The sequence below is a fragment of the Mauremys reevesii genome, linkage group 3 (assembly GCF_016161935.1).
Source record: "Mauremys reevesii isolate NIE-2019 linkage group 3, ASM1616193v1, whole genome shotgun sequence".
NCBI classification, from domain to species: Eukaryota; Metazoa; Chordata; order Testudines; family Geoemydidae; genus Mauremys; species Mauremys reevesii.
In genome coordinates, this window is record NC_052625.1 from 97466980 (window position 1) to 97491229 (window position 24250).

The window sequence follows — 24250 nt, forward strand, 5'->3', positions numbered from 1 at the left end:
TGGTTCCCACATTTGAAATAGGTCAGGATTTCCCAGTGGCTCTGTGAACATAGGCAGAGTTTTTCAAAGGTTCACTTTCATTAAGAGCCTCACTAACAAATACAGAGTCATAAGGTTCTTTCTTCATTGTGTTCTTGATAGGACAGGGAAGATTTTATTCTTTATCAAAATGTTTATATCATTTCTGGAAAATGCATGAATAAACTGAAATATTGCAACAGTCCTCTTTTCTTGTTAGTTACAGAATGTATAGCTAAGACCCAAACGGAAACAAGAATGCATGGGATGGAGATTAGAGCAAGTCAGAAGTTATTAATATGCACCTGACATATTAATAACAATAATTTTTCCACCCCACAATTTGTGATTAATCCATCTTAATTTGCATTCAAAATTATATCTAAAAATCTGAACCGATACCTTTACATGTTATTCTTTTGCCTCCAAGTATTAGTGTCTCAAGATACTTCCTTGAGAATTCACCACAACTGAATATGAATATTTATACCTGAACAACACAACTTCTGACATATTTCCCATTGCTTTTGACACCTCATAAACACTTTATGGGTGTGGTTTAAGTTGTTGTAACATGAATATCATATCTAAAAAAGCCCCAACAACCTATTGTTGAATCTTGCTAATTCACATGAATGACTGTGGAGACCCATTGCAAATTAATAAATTTTGGAAAATACAAATAAAGCAAATACTTAAAGTGGAGATAATGCAGCATGGAATATGCTTTGTTTATTTGACCAGTGTAGTTCAATTATTTATATATTTATTATATATAATGTATTTAATTTACATACTTTAATTATTTATATAAATATATTTAATATATAAATAGACATAATAAATAGTAATACTTTCTGTAGTATAATTTGCAATTATAATGGAATTTTAACATCACACTTCTCTACTGCACAATTTTAGCAGAGATGTGGGATCTAGGGTGACCAGATGAGAGGGAGAAAATATCAGGACACCTGGGGGGTGGGGGGGTAGTGTCTGCCAGCGGAGCAAAAAAAAAAAAGAGTGCTGCCGGCAGAACGAAATATCGGGACAAATTACATCCCGACTAAAAATCAGTCGGGACGCGGGACAAACACCTAAAGGCACCTTCCAATATTAGACTCTCCTTCCTGGCTTCCCTCCCCAGAAACATCACCACTCAAACATCCCCTTTAGAAAGAGTCTAGGAAAAATAACTGTGTCCTGCTGTTTGTCGTAAGGGTCTCATAGCCAGGATCTGGTATGCCAAAATGGGAAGCAAACTGCAGTGCCACAGACCCCTCACTCCACACCAGAACTATGCTGCTGCCAGCCCCTCCCACTTATTGCAGAGGAGTGTTGGCATGAGCTTTGCATTATCATGTCAGCATCGCATTAAAACATTACAGGAGGAGACAGACATTCTTTGGGTAAAGAGGACACAACCCACTTACAGCTTTAAAGTCAAAAGCAGTTTCCTGAATTTCACCCAGAACTCAATTGCTAGCTAGTGCACATCATGAATCACAGGTCCAACGTGCTCCTCGCAAGAAACTACATTGTGCAGTAGATCCAGTTCTGAATGATTTCAAGTGTAGCCTCGTGAAGAGTACATTGCAACAATCTAACAGAGAGGTGTCAAAAGCACTGATGACATCACCATGTCCAAAAGATAAGGGCACAGCCTTTTTATTACCATGCAACACTAGTCTTCTCTATGCTCTTTGCAAGTGGCAAATGGTAACAAACAAACCAGTTATTGACTACTGCTGGGGGTGGGGGCAACCAAATGACCCAGAAAGTAAAAACCAAACATAGCATGGAATTTGTGACTGAAAATTAAAGCTTCCCTTTTGTGCATAACAATAAGTTTGGCATTATTTAAATTGAAAACCTTCTCTGGAGCTTACCTGGCTATACTAAGGATTAGTCTCTTTAAGCAGAGGGATGTAGGGTCTGGGTTGGAAAAGTTCTGCAGTAAAACCCTAGGAACAACCTAGTTTGGGGGAGAGGGAGGTGACTTAGTCTGAGTTTTGGGTTATGTTATTGTTATTTCAACTGCCAACAAAAAAAACCCCACAATCCCAGGAAGAGGGGTCAGTTTGGGCTCTAACCCAGGATCCCTGTGTCCTGTGCTAAAGTGAGGTAGGAATGCAGCCTGTTCACAAACCTAAAGACATCTAAGATAAGAGGGAGGGGAGGTCCCAGGGTTTGCTGAGAGTAAGGGAACCCTTGTTAGAGAGAGTGAGGGAGATGCAAGTTTGTGGGATTCCCAGCTTTGAAAACAAGACTAGTCCACATTTACAAGATGAGGCTGAAGTTCACATGCATCAAACCCGAAACCAAGACCTATTTTAAGTGTAACTGAGGTTGACTGGGAATATTTTGTACAGTTGTATTAATCATTAGTATGGTATTGGTCTTATGGTCTACTCTCCAAAATGGAATTAATATTCTAGAATATCAATTTCCATTTGATATATAAAAAAGGTCATACTAGGTGATCTGGACAAAATTAAACTTTTTTATAAAGTGACGGTGATTTTACAAAAATGGAAACTAGCAAATAAATTAAATGGTAATCTCAGATGGAAGATTTAGCCAGACTGAAAAAATTACTTTCTAGCTAAAAGCAAAAAAGGTAGACTTTGAAGAGATACCCTCATAATTTTTAGCATTCTAATTAAACTAATTGTAACAACATGTATCAAACAGCAAAATAATATGTAATAGCCATGGAAGTGGCACCTAGTGAGCAGGGGCTGGCAACCAGGATTCCTTGTTTTGGCTCTGCTTCATTGTCAACTTGCTGTCTGACCTTGGGAAAGTCAATCTGGCAGCAGTTTGTCCAGCTATAAAAATAAGTATAACGACATCTGTCTTAGGTATTTATAAGGGATCTATTGCCTTGATATTTATCTCACAAGAAAGCAATGAAGTGGGGACATAGTCAACCACAGTTATTCCCAAAATAAAGAGTTTGAAAATACAGGATGTCGCTGGATGATTCCTGCTAGGTTGGGACTGGGCTGCCAGGTAACCAAGCAACTGCCTGGTGGATCAGTTCCCATTATGGGCTGCATTGTCACCCTAGACCCCTTTCCCTCCATTGCCTGTACAGATTATCTCAAATCAGAGGAAATCAAGTGTGACACCTGAAGTCTGCCAGAGCAAAAAACATTTGTGCAAATTCTCAGTACAGAAGTTCTTCCAGTCCCCCGCCCCAATATCACCTGAGCTGTGTTTCAGGCCCTCTCTCCCCCCTTCTCTGTGGCTGAGCATGAAGAGAGCTGAATGAATGAATGAGCAGGTAACTGGGAGTGCATGGTGAAAATGAATGAGGGATTAATGGCTCTGGGGGAAATGAACACCTAATTTGAAATACCTAAATCCTGATTTCTCAGAGTGCTGAGCACTATATATTTTCAAAATACAGCTTCCCATTGACTCTAGTTGGAGCTGTGAATTCTCTGCACATCTGCAAATCAGACCCCAGGGTCTGAGGTCAGGCACCTAAAAATACATGTTTGGTTTAAATGATTTGACTAGTGTCACCTTTCTGCCAGGTGGAGTCAGCAGCAACAAGAGCCAGGTTCAGTGGTTCCTCTTAATAATAGAAAATAGAACTAGCTTGAGTCCCCACCCAGAAATCTGGGAGAACTTAACACCACCCCAGGAACCCGCAAGAAGCAATTCTTCCCCACTTGCAAGTATTGCATCTGTGAATAGCAAGAGAAATTTTATTAAAAGGGAAAGGGAACCAAACATTAATTTGGGAAAACACCACACCCACATTCAAAAGAACATGACCATAAGCAAACTTGAACCCACAGTGTATTGGGCAGTGTCTTTTGCCTCAGTTTCCCGCCTTGCAGTGGGAAAGTCCACCAACCAAATGTTCCTTTAACACATCACTCCCTTCTCCCTCTGGTGCACCACACTCACAGTTGGCTGTCCTTGGTTAGCAAAGACCCAGAGTTCCAAGGTGCATTCACAGGGGGTCACCCCACCCAAAAAGCAGGGAGATATCAAGCGATGTCTCTGTGCACCTCTGCAGCTGGCAGTTTGCCACTGCCTCCACTGCTTTTCTCAGTAGTCACTGGTCACACACTGCCACGTTCTTATGTTCCACCACTTAACCCAGGTCTTTTAGGGATTTCAGTGGATAGCAGGGAACCTCACCACCAGTACAGCCTCTGCATGGTCTTTCATTTCACCACTGTCCCTATACCACGTTTAAGGAATAGCCCTTAGACCTACTTATCAGTGATTCAGCTCTGGCAATAGTTGAACAGAAATGATGACTCTCAGTTGAGTTTAACCAGCACAGTCTTTAAGCTCTGGGGAGTGAAAGGTCAAATGGCACCCACACCACCCAGAAGGAACACCTTTCCACACCCCTGCTCTTCTTCACTGGAATTTGCCATCCCTACCTGCTAATTAGCAAGTGAATTTCAGTTTAGAGTGATCCCCTCAGTCAGGATAGGCTAAGAACAGTTCTGCTGCCCTTTACTCATACAATAAGGATAACAACATACCTCTAACCCCATATGCCACTGTCTCTTGTTATTCCAGAGACAATGCAGAGTTTAAATAAAACTTAAATATGGAAGGGAAGCCAGAAGTAAGTCCCTGTCATCTCCATTTCTGCAGCACCATTTGGGTTTCCTAATGACTCACTGTCATGGAACAGCCCCCAGCAGGCTGCAGCACAACATGCACACTTGCCTCGGTTTCCCTTTATATGTCCCATGTGGAATGTCCCAAGGAATATTGTCTCATCAGGGGACAGTCTCATCAGAATTTACTCAAACTAATGTTACTTTGCACTTTGTAAGTTAATCCTACTAAATTTGTAGTGAGTTTTATATGAAATAAGAGAGTATAAAATGCAACTGAGTATAGCTGACAAGCCTATAATGCATAAAGACAGAAAGAAAATATGCCCCAACTGCTGCATAAAGACAGTATTTAATATGAGGGCCAAATTCTGTTCTGGTACTCAGGTGTTATATTAGTCTGTGTGTGAACTGACTCCAGTGGGGTTACCACAGATCTACCCATTTAAACTGAAAACAGAATTTGACCCAGACTCTTTATGACCTATATATGCTGCAGCATCAATCTCAGAGCTTATCTACATGGCAAAGCTATTATGAAATAAGCTAGGGGGTGAATTCTAACTGCCCATGTGGATACACTTATTTTGCACTAAGACTACCTTTTTTCAGATTAGTTTAATCGACTTCCAAAGTGTTTTAACCCAAGTCACACAAAAGCACTCTTAGGGTACACTACACTTTGAGCTGCAGGTGTAATTTCCAGCTCAGGTAGACTTATGTGCACCAGCTTTGATCGAACTGATGTGCTAAAAATAGAAATGTAGCCACAGCAGCCCAGGAGGTGAGATAGGCTAGCTGGTCCGACTACAATAGCTCCAGGGGACACTAGGTTTTACTTGAGCAGCTAGCCCCTCCCGCCAGAGCTACACTTCTCTTTTTAGCATGTTAGCTCAATTAAAGCTAGCACAGGTATGACTAGCCAAGTTGGAAATTACCCTCCCAGCTCCAGTGTAAATATACCCACAATGCAGAGTAAGAGCATCCACATGGGGAGCTAGTGTGGAATATCTATTCTGCAATAGCTATTCTGGGCTATTTCCCCATGTAGCCAAGCCCTTAACTTGTGAAGGGCTTCTGGATTTGACTAACAGCTAGGCCATAAAAAAAAAAAATACTGGCCAGGTAATAAGGCAACAGTACACAATGATTTTAGTTAACCAGACTCTAGTTCAGACAACTAAATTGAATTTGGCAATGCAAGAGTCAAGATTTTATATACAAATATAAACTCTTGGCTCCTGGATTATATATATGTGTGTGCTGATGGCAGCAACTGCGCTATTTAGTGCCTGTAATGAATTTCAAATGGCTCCTTTTCAGATCACAGCTATTTTTAACAGCTACCAAAGTAATCTGTTTAATTAAAATATATTGGAATTCTGTTTCCTTGGGGATTAGTATTAATAACATAAATCAGCGTTTAGTGTAACATTTATTAATCGGGCCTACACTGGGATCACAAGATGCCCTTTTTTTTTTTTTTTTTTGAGGGATGGTTTCAGTGTCTCAGACAGTTTTAGTTAAATCCATGTTTTGTCCAAGTTTCACTGTACCCAAACTAGTGACCACCCTACCAACTCTGGGATTAACTCCCTGCTGCAGTCAAGGCACAGTTGTGCCTGAATGCTGTATCTTTCTCTGCCAACCTCTTACTCTCTGAACCATGCCAGCCCCCAGCCTGTCGAGTATGAAGTGCAATCTGAGACAACCCATAATTCATTGCACAGAAGCATGCCAAATTTGATGAGGAAGCAGTTGACAGAGAGAGGTGCAGCACATTTGGCCCCCATCACAGATTTGACTAAGTCTGGCAACAGTAAAAAGTGTGTGTGTGGCTTTGATAGTAGAGGAAGAAGGAATCTGAGCAGTAGTGTCAAGGGCCAACAAAGGCAGCTGTGCTCAGAGGTATATTGAAATAGGGGGACTTGGCAACAGAAAACTAACTGCCTCTGGAGGGAAACAAAATGTAGTGCCCATGTAAGCAGTGTAAAAGCAGAGAGTGAATCTGAAAAGCTGGAAGGATAAGAAAGAAATACAAGTACTTGTTAATCCCCAGCTGCTCAAACCATGCTGTCTGGCCTCCTCTCCAGCATATACATTTCATAAAAATATGGTCACCTTTACCTACTCTTTTGTTAAGACTTAAGTACACAGAATTAGAAAGTCACAGTTTAAGGGTAAAACAGCATAAAGGCCAGATCAAATCTTATCTCCAGGCTGGCTGCTCCTAGATAGGACCTCCCTCAAAATTATTCAGTCCATACCCTAGGTCCTCTCTCTTCTAGAAACTCACTCCCACCTCCCTTAAATCTGCAGGGAAAAGGGTAAGTGGGTTCTGATGACTCAATGTGATATGATAGGGAGTTTCAAAGAAATGCTGCCAGCTTGTTACACCCACTTAGAGAGCAAAATGCAAACTGAAATTACAGTTGATTTTAATCAGTCATAAATCTGTCTTCATCGCTTTGTGGTGTTTTGATAGGTTCACATGCTTCTTTCATTATTAGGCAATCCCTCTTTTTGACTTTTTAAGATTGCATGATAAAACAACTAAGGTTAACTGACCAATAAACTAGTTTAAGGTATTACATTGCCTTTAACTTTAAAATTAAATTGTGATGTTAAATGCATAAAAATCTGTAATTTTGTAGGAAAATCCCTCTTCAGGCATAGAAGCAAGTAAATAAATTGTTCCCATTTACTTTGAGCTTAAAAACTGTAAATTCTATGGTAATACAGAGTGTTCTAACATTTCTTTACATATCATTAATGTCAACATGAAATGTAAGCTTAATTGTTGAAACTGAGAACACATTACTCCACTATCTGCTGGTTTCATTTATTATTAATAATCCCTTTGTTGTGAGCATAAACAATACACAAAACACATGTGTGTTTTACATTTTTCTGTTTAAAAAAATCATTAAAGGACGACTCAATAACTTCCACAACAGCACTGGAAAAATCTGTGAGACCTGCATGAGACAACATCTCTTTTTAAATTATTCTAATAGACAGACCAATTGCAGTTCCATCACAGCTGTAGTGAGGAAACCAGGTAAGTAGAGCTGGTTGGAAATCTAACATTTCAACATTTATTTTCATTCCAAATTGGTATAAAGGTCAAAATATCAAAATTTGTCATGGAATTGAAAACTAAGAAAAAAAATTCAAGTTGGAAGTCAGGTAGATCAGGGATTTGAGAAGAGGTTTCCTACCTCCCCACTGAGTGCCCTAACCAGCAGGCTATTGGCTACAATGGTATAGGTGAGTCTGTCTTTCTCCTCTCCCCCTCTACCCTGAGAAAGGGCTGACCTGGCTTAGGCACTTAACTCCACGAGAGGGCTCATGAATCTTGAGCAGAGATTGATGCCTTCTTTGAGCCTGGGGAGTCAGGTACTTAAGTCCTTTTGAAGAGCTGGGTCCTATTTCCTCTTCTTTTAATTTGTGGGTAGTTTATGCAGCTCCCTACTTAGTTTGCTGGCTTCTGTGAATTTCTCTTTTAAGCATTTCTCTCTCTCCAGACAATGCCTGGGAAGCCTGGGCCCCTAACTCCGTCCTGTAAATGCCACTAGGTGGCAGGGCACCGAGTAGTTAGGCATTGCAATGCTGAACACTGTAATGTCTAAATCCCTTTGAGAATTTGGCCCCCTATTCCTCTTACTAGATCCATATGTCATAATGGCTGGTTCAAGACTCCTTATGCTGCGAGTTTCTGTGGGAGGTACTGTGTGTGAAGATGTCCTCACACAGCACTTCTATTCAAACTTCCCCCTACTGACTCCCTACAACAAACTGCAGGAGAAGTATTTGATTGCCTAGTGAGAGTTGGTGCTGCAACAGCACAAACTTTGGAAATCTGGTAGGGAACTGTCACTCCCAAGCCCTCCATAAAGCCCAGGCATTAGACAACAGTCCCAGTTGTCCCCCTATTGTTAGCAGCTCTGCCCAGGGATAGTGTTGACAGGTGCTGTGTATATCTGCACACAGTTCAGACAATAAAAACAATAAGTACTCCTGGTTGGTTTTGCTGATACAGACTAACACGGCCACCACTCTGAAACCTGTCACCGTGCAAGTTCAGACAATGTGCCTCATTCTTCACTCGCAACATGTTCAACTAAAGTCAAGTCAAGCCAATCCAATCAAGATTTTTTATATCACAACCCATCATCTTAATGTTTGACCTCCACTCTTCTAATCTTCAGCTTCTGTTTAACAAAGACTGAAAATTATACTGAATTGTATTGTGACATGGAACAGCACAAAATCAAACTCATTTCATTAGTGACCCACAATTATTTTAACTCAATAATCCAGAAGTTAAAAGCTTAATGTACTAACTAATTCATTGCGCCCTAGTAGCAAATCAACTCCCTTTTAGTACTAATCTATATATAAACTATATACAGTTTGTAACTTTTGACAACAGTCTTACAAGCATGATCTATGAACCAGGAAATGTATATATTGAATTAAGGACAGAAATTCAGTTGGAACTCCTTGGATGGCTCACACAGTTCCTGCTCATACACAAAACCAACAAAGACAGATAACAATGAACATTTAGACCTGGCATCCCATGGAAACCTTGATTCTATAAAATATGTTGAATTAGCCCATTGTGTATGATACAGAGAACCATACCAATGTGCAATCAAACAGGTTCTGCCAGTAGCTGGCTATTTCAGTGCATTTACCTGGCCTGCTTTTGGCAGGCAGGAGCAACAAAGAAAGTAGAGCTGTTCATATTATTTTTCTCTGGGTGGGTGGGTACGGATCTTCTTGAACGTAGTCTACACCGGGGAATTAAACCATTTGTAATTGGACAATTACTGAACACTTAAGTGCAAATGCTTCAGCATATTTAAGCACCTTTGCATTTGTCTTGTATCCACAGTAATGCTCTTAACTGTTTCAGTTGCAATCAAAAGGACATCAGTGCACTATGGGACACTGGTGAAAAGAATATTTGAATCATTCTATCTTGTCTGCCTCCATGTTGACACTAGAATGGTTTGGGTTGGACAAATTCTTTTTCAAGGACGTGTGTATTCCCACTTGTGCGATTTGGCATCTCTGGGGTTGAGGTGAGACACTGCCTTGAAAAACCACATCTGCTAGGAAGTGCATAGACGTTCTCATCCGTGGGTGATATCACTACTATACTTTTTATGAGGGAGTGCACTTTCCTCAGTTGCCTGAGTTCATTCATCACTGCTGCAGAGAGTGAACAGATTTAGCTTAATGTCTTTAGGACTAGACCTTCATTTAATCTTTTTCTTGTATTTGTAAATAGTTAGTACAGAGTGCAGTGAGGTTAAGTTCATTTTTAACTGAGCTCTTTTCCTTGTCCTGGGATCCTCTGAGCAATTTTACCAGGACCATATCAGGCCCTGAGCCCTATAGGGATTTTAGTGGTGTGCCTCTTGTCCAGTAATCATACCAAGGGACTGATATCTTCCCATGCCTTCTATGTCTGGATGAAGACTCTTCTGTTACCCAGAGTATGATCTCCCACATCTTTACTAACTGGGCCAGAAAAGAGACATGTTTGAGGAGCCAAACTCATCTGCCTCTCAGGACCTACAGCCAGATAGTCTGGCAGGTCCGTTGCTAGTGTCATGACCAACCTCAGTGCCGAAGTCCTCTTCCATAGGATCGAAGATACCTCTTAGCTCTGGCCCAGTGCTGCTTTCCACCAAGAGTTTGAGACAGCCCCATATTGAGAGCAAATCCCTTGGCTGGTACTAGTCAGTACCGGTCAAGTCTATGACCATAAAATCGGCACCAAAGATTAAGTCAGCACTGCCTCCATAAAGCTGCAAAAGCTCCAACTCCATGCTGACTCTTCATCCAGTGCCATTGCCACTGGCACCAGCTCTGACACCTATAACAGACCTGTCCCTTTGTGACGATACCTCTGCCTCGACACCTCAAGTCAGGTCAGAGACCCATTCAGATACGTTAAAGGAGGAGAGGAAGCACACCTTTCCACAAAAGGAGCTTAAACAAAAGAAAGAGGAAGCACAATTTCTTTCATCTTTCTTACTTTCCAACATAGGAGTGTTTTGAGACTTCTCAAATGGCATAACTGTTACTTCTTCTTCACAAACCTCCAGCGCCAGACATCTCTTCACCGATAAACTGAACAAGTCACCATTTTAGATCTCAACGGGAGTTTTGATTTCTCCATGAATGAGTTGGGAATCACCACATGCTTTACTGCTGCTTGGACTCTGCTACTGCTTGTTCACCTGTTCAGATCTGGGGTCATTCTGAAGTGCCTCTGACACCTTTGGAGATGCGTTTGGAGGGTCCCTCAACTTTACCTTGGAATATTTGCACCCCTTTTCTTTTCTCAAGTCCAGGTCTCATGGCGGAACATTATTCAGGGTCTACAGCAACTGCTTACATGGCTTAATGAACAGGACTCTGAAAGCCCTTTTGGAAACTGTGAGACCAGCTCCAGCACTGACCACTGGCACCAATATCCCTTCCAGCACTGTATTGTCCTTTGGCACTGATGTCTTCACCAGAGCTGATTCCTTACCAGCACCAATGCAGCCTTCATTACCAGGACTAATATTGGCACCAGATCCCTCAGATCCATAGCATTCCTGAGGAATGGAATGAAATCCCCTTTTAGAGGACTCATATGAGTCCCCACTGAAGGAACACACTGACAGTACCTCACCAGGAGACCAAATTGGAGCTTCATGTGTTTTACCTCCTGATGAACAGAGGCAATTCCAGGAACTACAAGGGAGAATGGTTCATGCAAACAGGGATCACAGCACCAGACATATTTGATCCCCTATTTGATATTTTACAGACATATACCAAAGAAAAGCTGTCTGTCTTTCAGCACTGGTCTCCTCAATTTCGCCAAGGAGATCTGGCTGTCACTCTTTTCATTTTTGCCATTGTCCAAGACAGAAGACAGTATGTATCCTATATCTGCCGAAGGACACGAGTTCCTGTTACAGCATCCTCCAGCCAACTCCACAGTAACATTGGCAGTAGAGGTAAGAGCTAAACAGAGCGTCTCATTCCACCTACACTGACTGAGAGAGATGCTGGACACATTTGACAGAAGGGCTTATTCACCTAGTTCCTCTGGCCTTTGGGTTGCCAATTATCTGGCCGCCATGTCCCACAGTCATGTGGGATGCCATGAGTCTCATCTTGGACTCCCTGCTGGAAGAACAAAGAGAAGCAACTAAAACTCTTGGCACTGAGGGTCATACACTTGCTAGACATGCTCTGAGAGCAGCATAAAACACCTTGGACACAGTGTGAGAGAAATGGCCACAGGAGTTGATCTCAGAAGATAAACATGGCTTAGATCCTTTGGCCTCACACCTACATTAAGGGATGCACACATAGATGTGCTACTACTAAACCTGCTGCTGTTAAATGATGCCAGGAATACAGAAATGGGATTCCTCACCACACTCCCTCACAGCCCCCAGCATCACCCTCCAAACATCAGATTTGAGAGCTTGGTTGAAAGCTGCACATCAATGATTAGGGCACTTTCTTAGGCGGTTGGCGACATGGGTTCATGTCACTGCTCCAAATCAGCAGAGTGAATAACCACAGCTGGGTCTCCCATATCCCTCATGAATGCCTTAACAACTGGGCTACTGGGTATTGTAGGATGAACACCTGGACAGAGATGGGAGCTGTAGCTCCTAGCTCCCCATTAGTCTGCTAAACTCCCCATTAGTTTGCTAAACTCCTGATTTTTTTTTATTTCCCTTCCATGGTAAATTTCAAAATTCAGCTTTTTGTTCCAAAATTAAACTAAATTATTTTTGAAATTTCCTATGGAGCAAAAATTCCAACTTTTGACTGACTAGCTCAGCATATCTGAAAATCAGGACAAATATATCTCAAGTTGAGCCCTAAAATCAGAGGGCCCTTTTAAATATTTTGGCTTAAGGCTACTATGACACTGATGTTAAAATAATCAAGGGAAAAAGATGAAAAATTGTGATAAGAAAAATTATGTTGCCTTTTCCTATTTCTCATTCCTCTGTCTGTATTTTGACTATTTTTAGATTTCAGGCTCTCCTGGCAAGGATTTGTATCTTTTCATTTGGATTTGTGTGGCAACTATCACAATCATGGGTGCTGAATAAATATTAGTAATAATAAATAATATTCTGGGTATGTTCTCCTTAGTTTTGCCCTTTGTGTTGATGTTAATTTTCTTGCAAAACTTATAAAATAAAAAGTTTTGTTTTGTTTTTCACAAATACTTCCAATCTACTGATGTCGTTCTTACAATGATCTCACCAATGGAGAACTAGAGAACTCTTTCTGGCTTCTATGTCATGGTACTTCATTACCTTTCTCACCATTGATTGTCTTTGGACAGTAGTGCTCAGCTTTTCTATAAAACTACTGGGATAGGGGAGAGAAAGTCTAACAGAAAAATATCCTTTTTCCAAAGATGCCTGCTTTTTTATAAATGTAGAGACAATCAGTTTTCATCTATTTTTGGATTACATTTATACTGTAAGTTCCATCCATGCACTTGTGTGTATGGAAACAGTATTACACACCTTGACCAAAGTGTTCAAACTTGGGTATCTAAATTAAGGCTCCTAAAGTAAGATTTAGACACCTACATAAGCAGATTGATTTTCAAAGATAATGAGCGCTCACAAATCTCATTGAATTCAACTGGGAGTTGCTGGTGCTCAGCATTAGAGCGGGTGAGAACATTTTCCATTAAATGTTTTTTTATCAAAATATACTATTTTGTCAAAGCTGAAATGTTTTGCAGAGACATACAAAGGACTCTCCAAGAACTTGCAGGGGGAGATGGAGGGAAAAAAAGAATAGAGAAAAAGACAACAAATCAAAAAACAGACCTTTTCCGTCTGAAAACAGGAATATTTATCTATAGCTTGCTTGAAAAATTCTTTTCTTGAAGTAATTAGAGCCAGAGATCCATGGCACTCTGCTCTATGCGGCCTTGGAGGTAGGCCAAACCTGTCAGTCAGAGGCAGGGGACTTAAGGCTCCACCTGAGAAACCATCAGTTGAGACACTTCCATAGCCTAGGAAAAACTAAGTATTCTAGATCAGTAAGGAAAATTAAATATTGACTAAATTGAGCAATCCTCTGCAGAGCAAGGAATTCCATGAACAACAGGCTTTGAGTGCCAATTAATAATTCAGTATCTTTTCCCAACACACCCCGTTCAGGGTGGGTTGGTTCTGTAGACCTCACTACTTGAAGAAAGGAAATTGTCAGGTAAGACTCAGATAAATTTTCCTATTCTTACTTGTAATGAGATCCACAGATCCATGACATTGGGATTTTTATAGCAGTGTCCACTCAACAGGAGGGAACTCTATACAGTTATGTACAGATGTGAAAGGGGATAATCCTTTCCTCGTAGTTATTGTGATGCTAGAGCAAGGAGCACCTGTCTACTGAAGGCAGCATCAGATAATGCCTGATATCCAGCTTGTAAAAGTTTGAAGGTGGCATGAACAGATGACTAGGTTGCTGTTTTACAGATTTTCTGGTATGAGACTTGAAATCTTTTGCCCATGAGGCTGCCCTGGTTCTCAGGGTGGAGCTACGCTTTCTGACTTCTAAGATTCAATATCTCATCCACCTGGAAATGGAAGATTTTAAAACCTTCTTTCCTTTTCATATTGGATAATAAAACACAATTTGTCAAGCATTTGTCCTTCTGATGTCAGCTATGTGCTGAAGCTCTTTACTGTGAAGACAGGGTTGGTTCTGAGTACCACTTTAATCTTGTGTGCAGCACTGAGTCTGTAGCAAAAGAGCTTCTAGCTCAAATACACTCCCAGCAGACATGATTGTCATGAAAAAAGCCATTTTAATTTTTAGAAAGTAATGAGACACCTTTGCGAGTGGTTCAAATGGAGGGCCTGTAATGACAATGAGAAGCAGCACGTCAGGATGATGTAGAAGAGATGCTGCCCTCATAGAAAAATGCTGGACATGTAGGGGGATGGAATTCACTACTTTGTCTAGCATCCTTAGTACAGCAAAGCAGCAACTTGACCTTTTAGAGTCTTAACTACCAGGCCTAACCCGAATTCATTTTGAAGAAATTTGAGAATCTGTGGAACTGACGCAGACTGAAAGGGTGTGGGAGTGAGACCCCTGTCCTGGCACAAATTGTTAAAGCTCAACCAGGCCCTTGAATACACTAAGATAATAGATTTATTCCTGGAAGCTAAAATTGTGGATATTAGCTGTCTGAATAACCTCTTTGGCTTAAGAGGCTCTGTTCAAGAACAAGGCAGTTAGGCTCAAACTGTCTGGATCTTGATGCATGATTGGCTTTTGTAATATCATATCCCTTCTCAATGGGAAGTAGATGGGGAGGTCTTTGTACCGTCAAAGACATCAGAGAATCAAGGCCTCCTTGATTAGAATCAGAATACCAAAATTACCAGTGCTGCTTCTCTCCTGATCTGTTCTTCTGCAGTATTTTTGTGAGGAGAGGAAAAGGAATGGAAGGCATATAAGAGTCTCTTTTGGCCATCCTTGCAACAAGGCATCTGTTGCTGTGGCTCTGCGATCCCACTGAAAGACAACAACACTGAAACCTTTTGATTCAGGTGGGAGGCCAACAGATCTAACACAGAGAGAGACTACATTTTTTACCAGGAGATGAAACACTTCTAGACATAGTATCCATTCTGGATGACTTAACTTTTGCCTGCTGAGCCAGTTGGCTGTAACATTCAATTTTGTCTTGGATGTGAATGGAGCAAATTGACTGCAGATTCTTTTTTGACCAAGTCATCATGAGGTGAGCTTCTCTTTGAAGGACTGTAGACCTTGTCCCCTTTGTCAATTGATGTATGACATCACTGAGGTGCTGTCTGTCATGATCAGCACTTGAAGTAAGCCCAGATATGGAAGCAGAGCCTTAAGACCATATTGGATTGCTCTGAGGTCTCGCCAGTTTATGCTGTGCTTCCTCTTGTGTTTGGACCAGATTCCTTGGACCAGATTCCTTGACCAATACTTTCTCCTACACATCCCAGATCACATGTGGAGGAGGCAAGGCAGACCCCCTAAGAAAAGCATGAGGCACACTAAATTTCAAGGCAATCTGAGTAACTGTGAGGATTTTAGAGCACTAAGAAGAATAATCCTTTATACAGAAAGGGTTTATCAACCTTAACTACAGTGGAACTAGCGCTCCACTATAATATTATTATGAGACATCTAATTCTTAAGGAGTAAGACTTTCAATGTCTCGTTAAAACACAGTATGCAAAATTCTTCACCTGAGCTGGGGCATGTAAGAAATTGGGAAGAGTAGCTCAAAGAATGCATGTCAGAAGAAGGAAACAAGGGGAGCCTAAGGGATGGTTTATTGACTCTGTTCTTGTGCAATGGTCTCTCATCTGCCTATTCCCATTGATTTCTAGGGCCAGTCTTACTGAATTCACAAGCTATTCTATATTTTTTTCCTCATTATTCAACCTGTGGCCTCATGCCTTATTTATTACACACTTTTCAAACCCTGCTCTAAAGACAGAATTATGAATTTCCTAATGGAGTTTTCCATGGTGCTCACCGCTGTAGTATCTTAAGTGTTTCACAAACATTTATACATTTATTCTCACAACATCCCTGTGAAGTTAGATGGTATCGTTATTCTCATTTTACAGATAGTGAACTGAGGCACAGAGAGGTTAAGGTAAAAAATTAATTTGAATTTTGGGTGCCCAATTTGATGCTTAGAACCTGATTTTATAGAATATTTAGTAGTGTATAGAACTTTATATGTTAAAAGCACAGCTCCCATTGACTTCATTTGCAGCTGTGAGTGCTCAGAACTTCTGCAAATCAGACACTGGTGTCTCAAGCTGTGCATGAAGAACATGAAGAACACACACTTAATGACCACCTGTGAAAAGTCTGGTTTAAGTGATTTGCTCAACATCACATAGGAACTTTTGGCTGATACTGGGATATACTCAAATTCTCCAGGGCAGTACTCAATTGCCTTAACAATCAGACCATCTTTTCTCTTTCTGCAATCCTATGCCTTTTTCACTGCATGTCTTCCAACTTTTGCAACAAATAACATAGGGGTCCTACAGACAACAGCCTCATTCACTACACAAGCCTGATTGATCTGCAGAGCATAGTCCATCCCGTGCACTGAATGATGTAGGGATCCTGTGGAAAAAATAATATGTGATCATATAATTAAAGTCAGTACAATATGGATAAGGCTAAGATTTTGTCACCGATATTTTTAGTAAAAGTCAGGAACAGGTCACGGGCAATAAAGAAGAATTCACAGAAGCCCGTGACCTGTCCCTGACTTTTACTAAAAATATCCATGACAAAATGGGGAGCTGCTGCGCAGCTGCGGGAGCCTGGCTGGGAGCTCCAGGGGCCCCCATCACCTGTGGGGGCTCGGAACTCCAGGGTCTCCCTCCCCCACAGCCAGGAGCTGTGGGGTACCCCTGCTGCCCACGGCAGCTTGGAGTTCAGGGGGGCCCTGCTGCCTTGGGTGCCAGGGGTACCCACAGCTCCCAGCCACTGGCAGGACCTTACAGCTCCCAGCTGCCTGCAGGCTGAAGTCACAGAGGTCTTTGGAAGTTACAGACTCCATGACTTCCACAACCTCTGTGACAAAATCGTAGCCTTAAAATATGGATATCACGAGGGGACCAAATTAAGGTTGTATGGCCAACCTTAAGTCAGACATTTCCTAATTTTTGTGAGCTTGACTTTGCAATCTTAACATTCTATTAATTGTGTATATTTGCCTAGGGTTCTTTTTTAAAAAAAGTAATTGAAAAACAGAAATTCTACATGTGGAATCATATTGACACCTACATGGGACATCAGATCCACTGCACAGACCTCTGCCATTTGGCTAACGAAATAACTGACAACACTAGTAGGTCATCATCCTCCACGTAGGACCAACACTAAAGGGAGATGAAATATACACTTTGCCAATGGGTTTCACAGATATTTGCTGACAGCAGAAGAATGGTGAGACTCACTCAGGAAGCTTGGTTTCCATTCCAGGCTCCGGAAGAGTGTATTCTAGTGGGGACAGACCCAATAGTACCCCTGTTCCCCCCAAATCTGACTCCTGTACTCTCCAGCCTGAACCTGTCCCAAGTCCTGTCTCTTCCTCCCCTCAGCAACTCATCCCAATGCCCTTGCTCACCCAGTCTGGGTCTCGCTCTCCACGCCCCCTGTCAAAGTCCAGACTCCTTCCCGGGCTCCGTATCCCAGTCTCCTTGTCCAGTCAGACCCAGTCTCCTTCCTGCTCCTCATCCAATCTTAGTCTTTTCACGCAGCCACCCCCACACCAGCTCCTAGCTCTCAGTCACCTTACCCAATCAGTCACAGTCTCCTCACCTGATCTCCTATTCCCAGTTTTCACCCCACCCCACTCACAGTCTCCCTTCCCTCGCCCCCCACACTCCTTGTACCAATCTAGTCTCTACTCTCTCTCTCTGTTCCACTGCCCAGTCCACCTCTTGACTTCTCTGCATTTGAGTCAGGCTGCTTTTTCATGCTGGCTGGGCCAGCAGGAGGGTCCTTAAGAGTACAAGAGAGACGGTCTTCCAGATACCAGTTTCTGTGGCCTGACACCACAGTGTCAGCCAGGAGCAGTAATTGCAGTGAAAGTCCTGCACAGCCCCAGCTGCCCTGGGATGGAGCATGCTCAGTCGCTCTGTTGGGGTGATGCATACACAGTCCAGTCAGCATATAGGAGCCATGAGATGATGCAGCATGCTCTGTGCAGATGAAATCTTCAGAGAATCTAACTGGCAAACTCTAACAAATGTCTACTGAGTACATTCAAATTGAGATTTTTAAGAGGCTTATAACTTGGCCAAATTTGGGCAGGATTTCCTGGGAAAAGCAAAAAAGCACATCCCTGACACCAGGGTGACCTCCCAATGCCAAACTGTTCTAGAGCATGGAGGCACTAGAATGTCTCAATTTTAAACAGCAAAGAGTCCTGTGGTACTTTATAGACTAACAGACAGATCCAGATCCAGACTGACACGGCTACCCCTCTGATACTCAATTTTAAACAAAACACAAAAAAACAAACAAGACTATTTTAACACAGGCAAAACAAGGTATTTTCCCATCATTCTCAGAAACAGCTGAGCCATTTTGCCTGAAACTTAAAAAAAGAAAAAAATCAGCTTGAGGCAGACACCTGGCATAGAAAATTTCAGCCTGAACAATTGAAGTTTGACAAAATTATAAGCAACTGAAAAGTGGGTCTTAAAATGGGAAGTGTAGGGCAACCTTAAGTATAGGCAGCACTACCAATTCACTGTGTCCATAAGAACAGTGAAATTTACCTCCAAGACATTTGTGAAAAATTCTCTTTGTATCAGAGGGGTAGCCGTGTTAGTCTGGATCTGTAAAAGCAGCAAAGAGTCTTGTGGCACCTTATAGACTAACAGATGTTTTGGAGCATGAGCTTTCGTGGGTGAATACCCACTTCGTCGGATGCATCCGACGAAGTGGGTATTCACCCACGAAAGCTCATGCTCCAAAACATCTGTTAGTCTATAAGGTGCCACAAGACTCTTTGCTGCATTCTCTTTGTAGTATTCTTCGATGTGTTTCCTATTTCTTTCATCTTGTTTGTTATACTTGTAACTTGGACCAGCAAGAAACAGCAATAATAAACATTCACTCAGACACCCAATCTTAGCAACATTTGGCTTCCTTGACTGGTGCTGTGCATGCCTCATGCACACTCCTACACCTATTCCAAGTGTACTGATTCTCACATGCTTATCATAAAGAACATCCAGTTACATAATTTTATGTTGCATCTCCTTTAATTTGGCTTTTTATCACACCACCACTTTCCATTAAACATGTCTGAATCATCCTCTCAGTCTTTGAAGATTCAGCTGAATTTGCAACTCTGGGATTGGCATGCATATCCCTACTACTGATATAAATAAGGACAGCAGCCCACAAGAAAATGGGATACAAGTTCTCATAGGGGATGAAACAAAGAGAGAAATATTTCTTTATCTATACATTTTAAGTTTAAAATAATCCACACTGTGCACTCTATTTCCAGGTAATAAAAGAGCTACAGGAATTTACACATTAGTGGCATGCACATTTTTTTCTTGCTTATATTAATCATTTTTGCTTACGGAGGGATACTATGGCTTTGTCTATATTGCAAGCTAGGGCTGTGATTCTCTGCTCATGTACAGATACTCACAGTAGCTCAATGAGAGGTAGTGCATGTATAAATTGTACTGTAGTTGTGGTAGCATGGGCAGCAGCAGTAGAGACACGGCTCTGCTGTGCCAAGGACATACGCACAGTTTTCACACAGGTTTGTACTCAGCACAGCCCAGTCATGCCTCCACTGCTGCTACCTAGTTCATAGTGTAGACAAACCCTATATAAAGGAAGTAAATAGATAGAGCTGTCCTTCAGTGTATTAGCTACCCAAATTATGATTGGAGTTGGCACATCTGCTCCAAGCACACCTAAGTATTCTTTGCAACTGCTACAGTCATTTTAAGGGAACATGCTGATACAAAGGATTCTGTGGCACATGGTTTGAAACAGGGATCTAACTGTTGGGTTCAAAGTATAACCAAAACATAAACATGGGTCACTTATTTTAATTTATTTTTCTTTGGACACCAGGAGCTTGAATCACAAAGAGACTTGAGCGTCGCAGCACCTAACTTTTAGGCTCCCTGATGCCTAGATGGAATTCACAATCCTGAGTTAGGAGACCACACTCCCTATACAATGCATGGAAAAAGTTAGGCACCTAAGAATGGAATTCACAAAAGCCAGCACACTTAGCCACCTAAGCTAGACAGCAGGAAATGACAAAGAGAGGGGTGGGGCTTAGTGGGGCACACAATCTGTTCCAGATCCCCTCCTGGGAGACCTTGGGCCCTGAATAATATTGCTGCATTCACCCCTCCTGCTACTGCCATTTTAACTTCCCACCCACTTTACTGTCAGGTGCACCTGTTTCTAGTGCTGGGACCAAATCTTCTGCCACTCTGTCACCCTGCCACTTCTTAACAGAATTTGCCATGCGGTTGTATAGTGAATTATAGGACATCCACAAGCCAGATTGTGCTTCAAAATCCTGTGGTGGCTGGAGCAAATCAACACTGAAGCAGCCAGCAATGGAAAAGGCAGTGTATTCAGGCTGAGACAGGCACAGCTGTGTCATACAGCAGCTAATAAGGAAGAGCCTGACCAGTTCCAAGGAAACCAGGAAAAAAAGCAGGTTTTGCTAAAACCACCTGGGACATTAGGACCAACCTTTGACAAATTTACTTGCTACTTGCAAGTATGGCACATGGATGTTGAGTGATGTGTTGCTTACAAATACAAAAGGAATTTAACGTCAAATGGGGAGGGATCCTCTCCCAGTAGAATTAGGGTGACCAGATGTTAAAGGGGAAATATCAGGACCACCGCAGGGTGGGTGGTTTTGTTTGGGTTTTTTTACACTCACCTGTCCGGGAGTTCGGCGGCAATTCGGCGGAGAGCCCTTCAGTCACGGTCGTCTTAGGCAGTGTTTCGGCAGTGGGTAATAAACCTAGCCGCCAAAGACAGAAGCACTCACCGCCAAAATACCGCCGAAGACCATCTGCGACTGAAGGACTCTCCGCCGAATTGCCGTCGAAGATCAGGAAACAAAATATTGGGACAAATGGCTTCCCGACCATACTCTGGACACGGGACAAACTCCTCAAAATTGGGACGTCTGGTCAGCCTAAGTAGAATTGAATGGAGTTATTCTAAATTTACATGAGTAGAGCAGAATCAGGCTCAGTGTTTTTAAACTCAGTATAGTCTCCAGCAAACACATGCACATTCATGCTTACTTGCTACTGATATTAACTGGACACATAGTTGCTCTCCTACACTGCTGATGCCCTCTAGCTCTTTCTGCATTTCCTTTTCTGAGGATTTTCTTACTAGGAGAGGAAAATCCTGCCGCCCTTAACAAAAACATTTAATTTTCTCCTGTTGCTGTTAGGCTCCAACTGCTAATCAAAACTGCAACTGCCCTATTTATTTCCATTATTCACATCCATAAAACCATGGAACTTAAACATGTAACCCTTCTGCCAGGTGTTCTTGGCTGCAGAAAGGGCCAGGTTCAAATATCCTGGTGTTCCTCTTAAAACTAAATACTACCAGCTCCAGCTCCGGAAATCTTGGAAGAACTAAATACCTTCCCTGCATGCCTTGAATGGGCAGTATTTCCCCTCTCGCGAGCACTGAGTCTATGTATAAAACAAAGAAAACTTCACTGGGGGAAAAGAAATACAACATTATTTTGGGACAAGACAACACCTGTATGTTTAAATGAATAGTAAGTAAAACACCAGCCCCTCAGCATCTTAGGGGTAGCCCTTTGCCTCAGTTTGGTGCAACAGTCCAAAAGACATATGTTGTTTTGACTCCTCACTTCTTCCTCTTCCCTTTCCATGCTCCCTACCCACGGTTTGTGCTCAGTAGTTAGTGAAGTCTCACAGCCCAGGAATGCACTCAGGCAGGTCCATCTTCTGCCCCTAGGGAAAAGAGCTATCTGGCTTCCATCGAGAGACACCTTGCTACTGCCCCTGTATCATCTCCTGCCATGCCACCGCCTCTATCGGTGATGTCATCTCTGTGCCATCACCTTTAACTGCCTCTGCATCACCTCTCCAGTAACTTATCTCGCACTTCCTTGTCCCTATGGAATGCTGAAGGGGAGGTTCAGCCAAAAGCGCCTGAAGCTCACTCACTGTTCTGGCTGAAGTAACAGCTACTAGGAAGATCATCTTCAGAGTGAAGTGGTGTAAGAAACATCCTGTGAGGCTCAAAAGGAGACTTCACAAGTCTCAGGAGGACTGTATTGATGTCCCAGGCAGGACTCAGTTCTCTAACTGGGGGTTAAGTGTGTAGTAGCCCTTTAAGGAACTTTGATACCGTGGGGTAAGAGATGACTAAGCATGATTGCACAGCTGGGTGACGTGCCAACATCGATGCAAAGTGGATTTTAATAAAGCTGAGAAAAAGACCAACCTCCTAGAGGTGTAGTAGGTAGTCAAGAATCTTCAGTCTTGAGGACTGAATTATGGGCAGCTCAGAGAGACCTGAACCTATTGAGGACCTCTCATATTGAAAAGTGCATTTTTATGGTAGACATCTTCCTGCTTTTTATGAGGATTTCCTGGACCTGTAGGGAGCAGTCCCTAGCCATAGTCCTCAGGCACACTGACTTCTGGTCTGGATGGAGCATTTATTTGGGGTTCTGTGAGATCAAATCCAGTCTGTCTGGGAGCTGGATGAGATGCTGAATGGAAGAACTGCCTCAGCCAACATGGAAGTACTGGAATGATCATGGTTTTATCTTTTTTTATCTTGGAAATCACCCTCAGAATCAGGGAAATTGGTAGAAAGGAGCATAATAAGCCTCTGTTCCACTGATGAAGGAAGGCATCCAATAGTGACCCTGTACTCAGGCTTCTCCTAGAGTAAAAGTTCTGACATTTTGTATTGTCCTTGGTGGCAAACAAGTCTATTGGGGGGAATCCCCACTGATCGACTAGCTCTTCTGTGATGGATCTGTGCAAGGACTATTCATGGGTGATCACTGATTGCCTGCTCAAGAAGCCTGCTAAGTTATTGCTGACTCCTGGGAGACAAAGGGTCATTGGAGTTACCCTATTCTGATGGCACCAATTCCAGAGGTCAAGGACTTCCAGGCAAATGGGTGTGGAGCACTCACCTCCTTTCTTATTTATGTCATGCATGGCTATCATGATGTTTGTGAAGATATGCACGACTGAGTTTTGGCAGCCCAGTAGGAATATTATGTACGGCACTCTTACGGTTCTGAGCTCTAGGATATTTATCTGTAGCTCCATGTCACTCGGGAACCAGGGTTCTTGGATTTGTAAATGGCCCAAGTGAGCTCCCCAGTCTGTCCACAATTAATGTCTTTGTCAGGGGATGGAATGAAAAGGGGACTCCTTTCTGTATGTTTGAGTTCTAACCTCCAGCCAGCCCTGCTATGATAGGATGGGGTACTAAGATCTTCTTGTGTATTGGCTGTTTCACAGAAGAACAGACTTAAAGGGGCCACCGATGAAGTCTGGCAAGTGGTAAGAGAGCTCAGGAGGGTTGTGAGTGCACTGCCCTTTATGCTCTTTCAGAGGAGCACAAGGAGGCACAGGGCACATGAGCAGCCCCAATGGGCACTGCTATTAAAAACAATCCAATCTTGAGTGCATGGAGCATATGTGCACCTAGAGTGGAACCCACACTGACACATACTCAAAGAAAACTAGTAGATATAGATCTCTTAGGTACTTGTATGGCCCCCATCACCATAAAATTAGAGCACATCACAATCTCTAATGGATTTATTCTCACAACACCCTTATAACATAGGGAAGCATGGTGCCATCCTTCCTCTATCAGCCATTTTTGCAAAATTGACAGGGACAGGAGGACAGGCTCTATAAACAGAACCATTCCTAGTCTTCAGGACATAACATCAGCATTCCTATATTATGGATGCCTAACGCCAACTGTGAAATCAAAAGGAAACTTTC

At 42.3% G+C, this 24250-nt stretch overlaps 1 protein-coding gene across 5 annotated transcripts in view; it reads right to left on the reverse strand.

Moving 5' to 3' along the window:
- The window catches only part of ESR1 (estrogen receptor 1), a 285231-nt gene that overhangs the window by 154013 nt on the left and 106968 nt on the right, over nt 1-24250 (reverse strand). Inside the window, exon 1 of one of the 5 annotated variants that reach the window (XM_039530316.1) lies at nt 3231-3246. The exons of the other annotated variants lie outside the window; for them this stretch is intronic. The gene's annotated coding sequence lies outside the window, so the exon portion shown is untranslated. Of the gene's footprint in view, nt 1-3230; nt 3247-24250 lie in introns of those variants that run through there. 5 annotated transcript variants of the gene reach the window in all.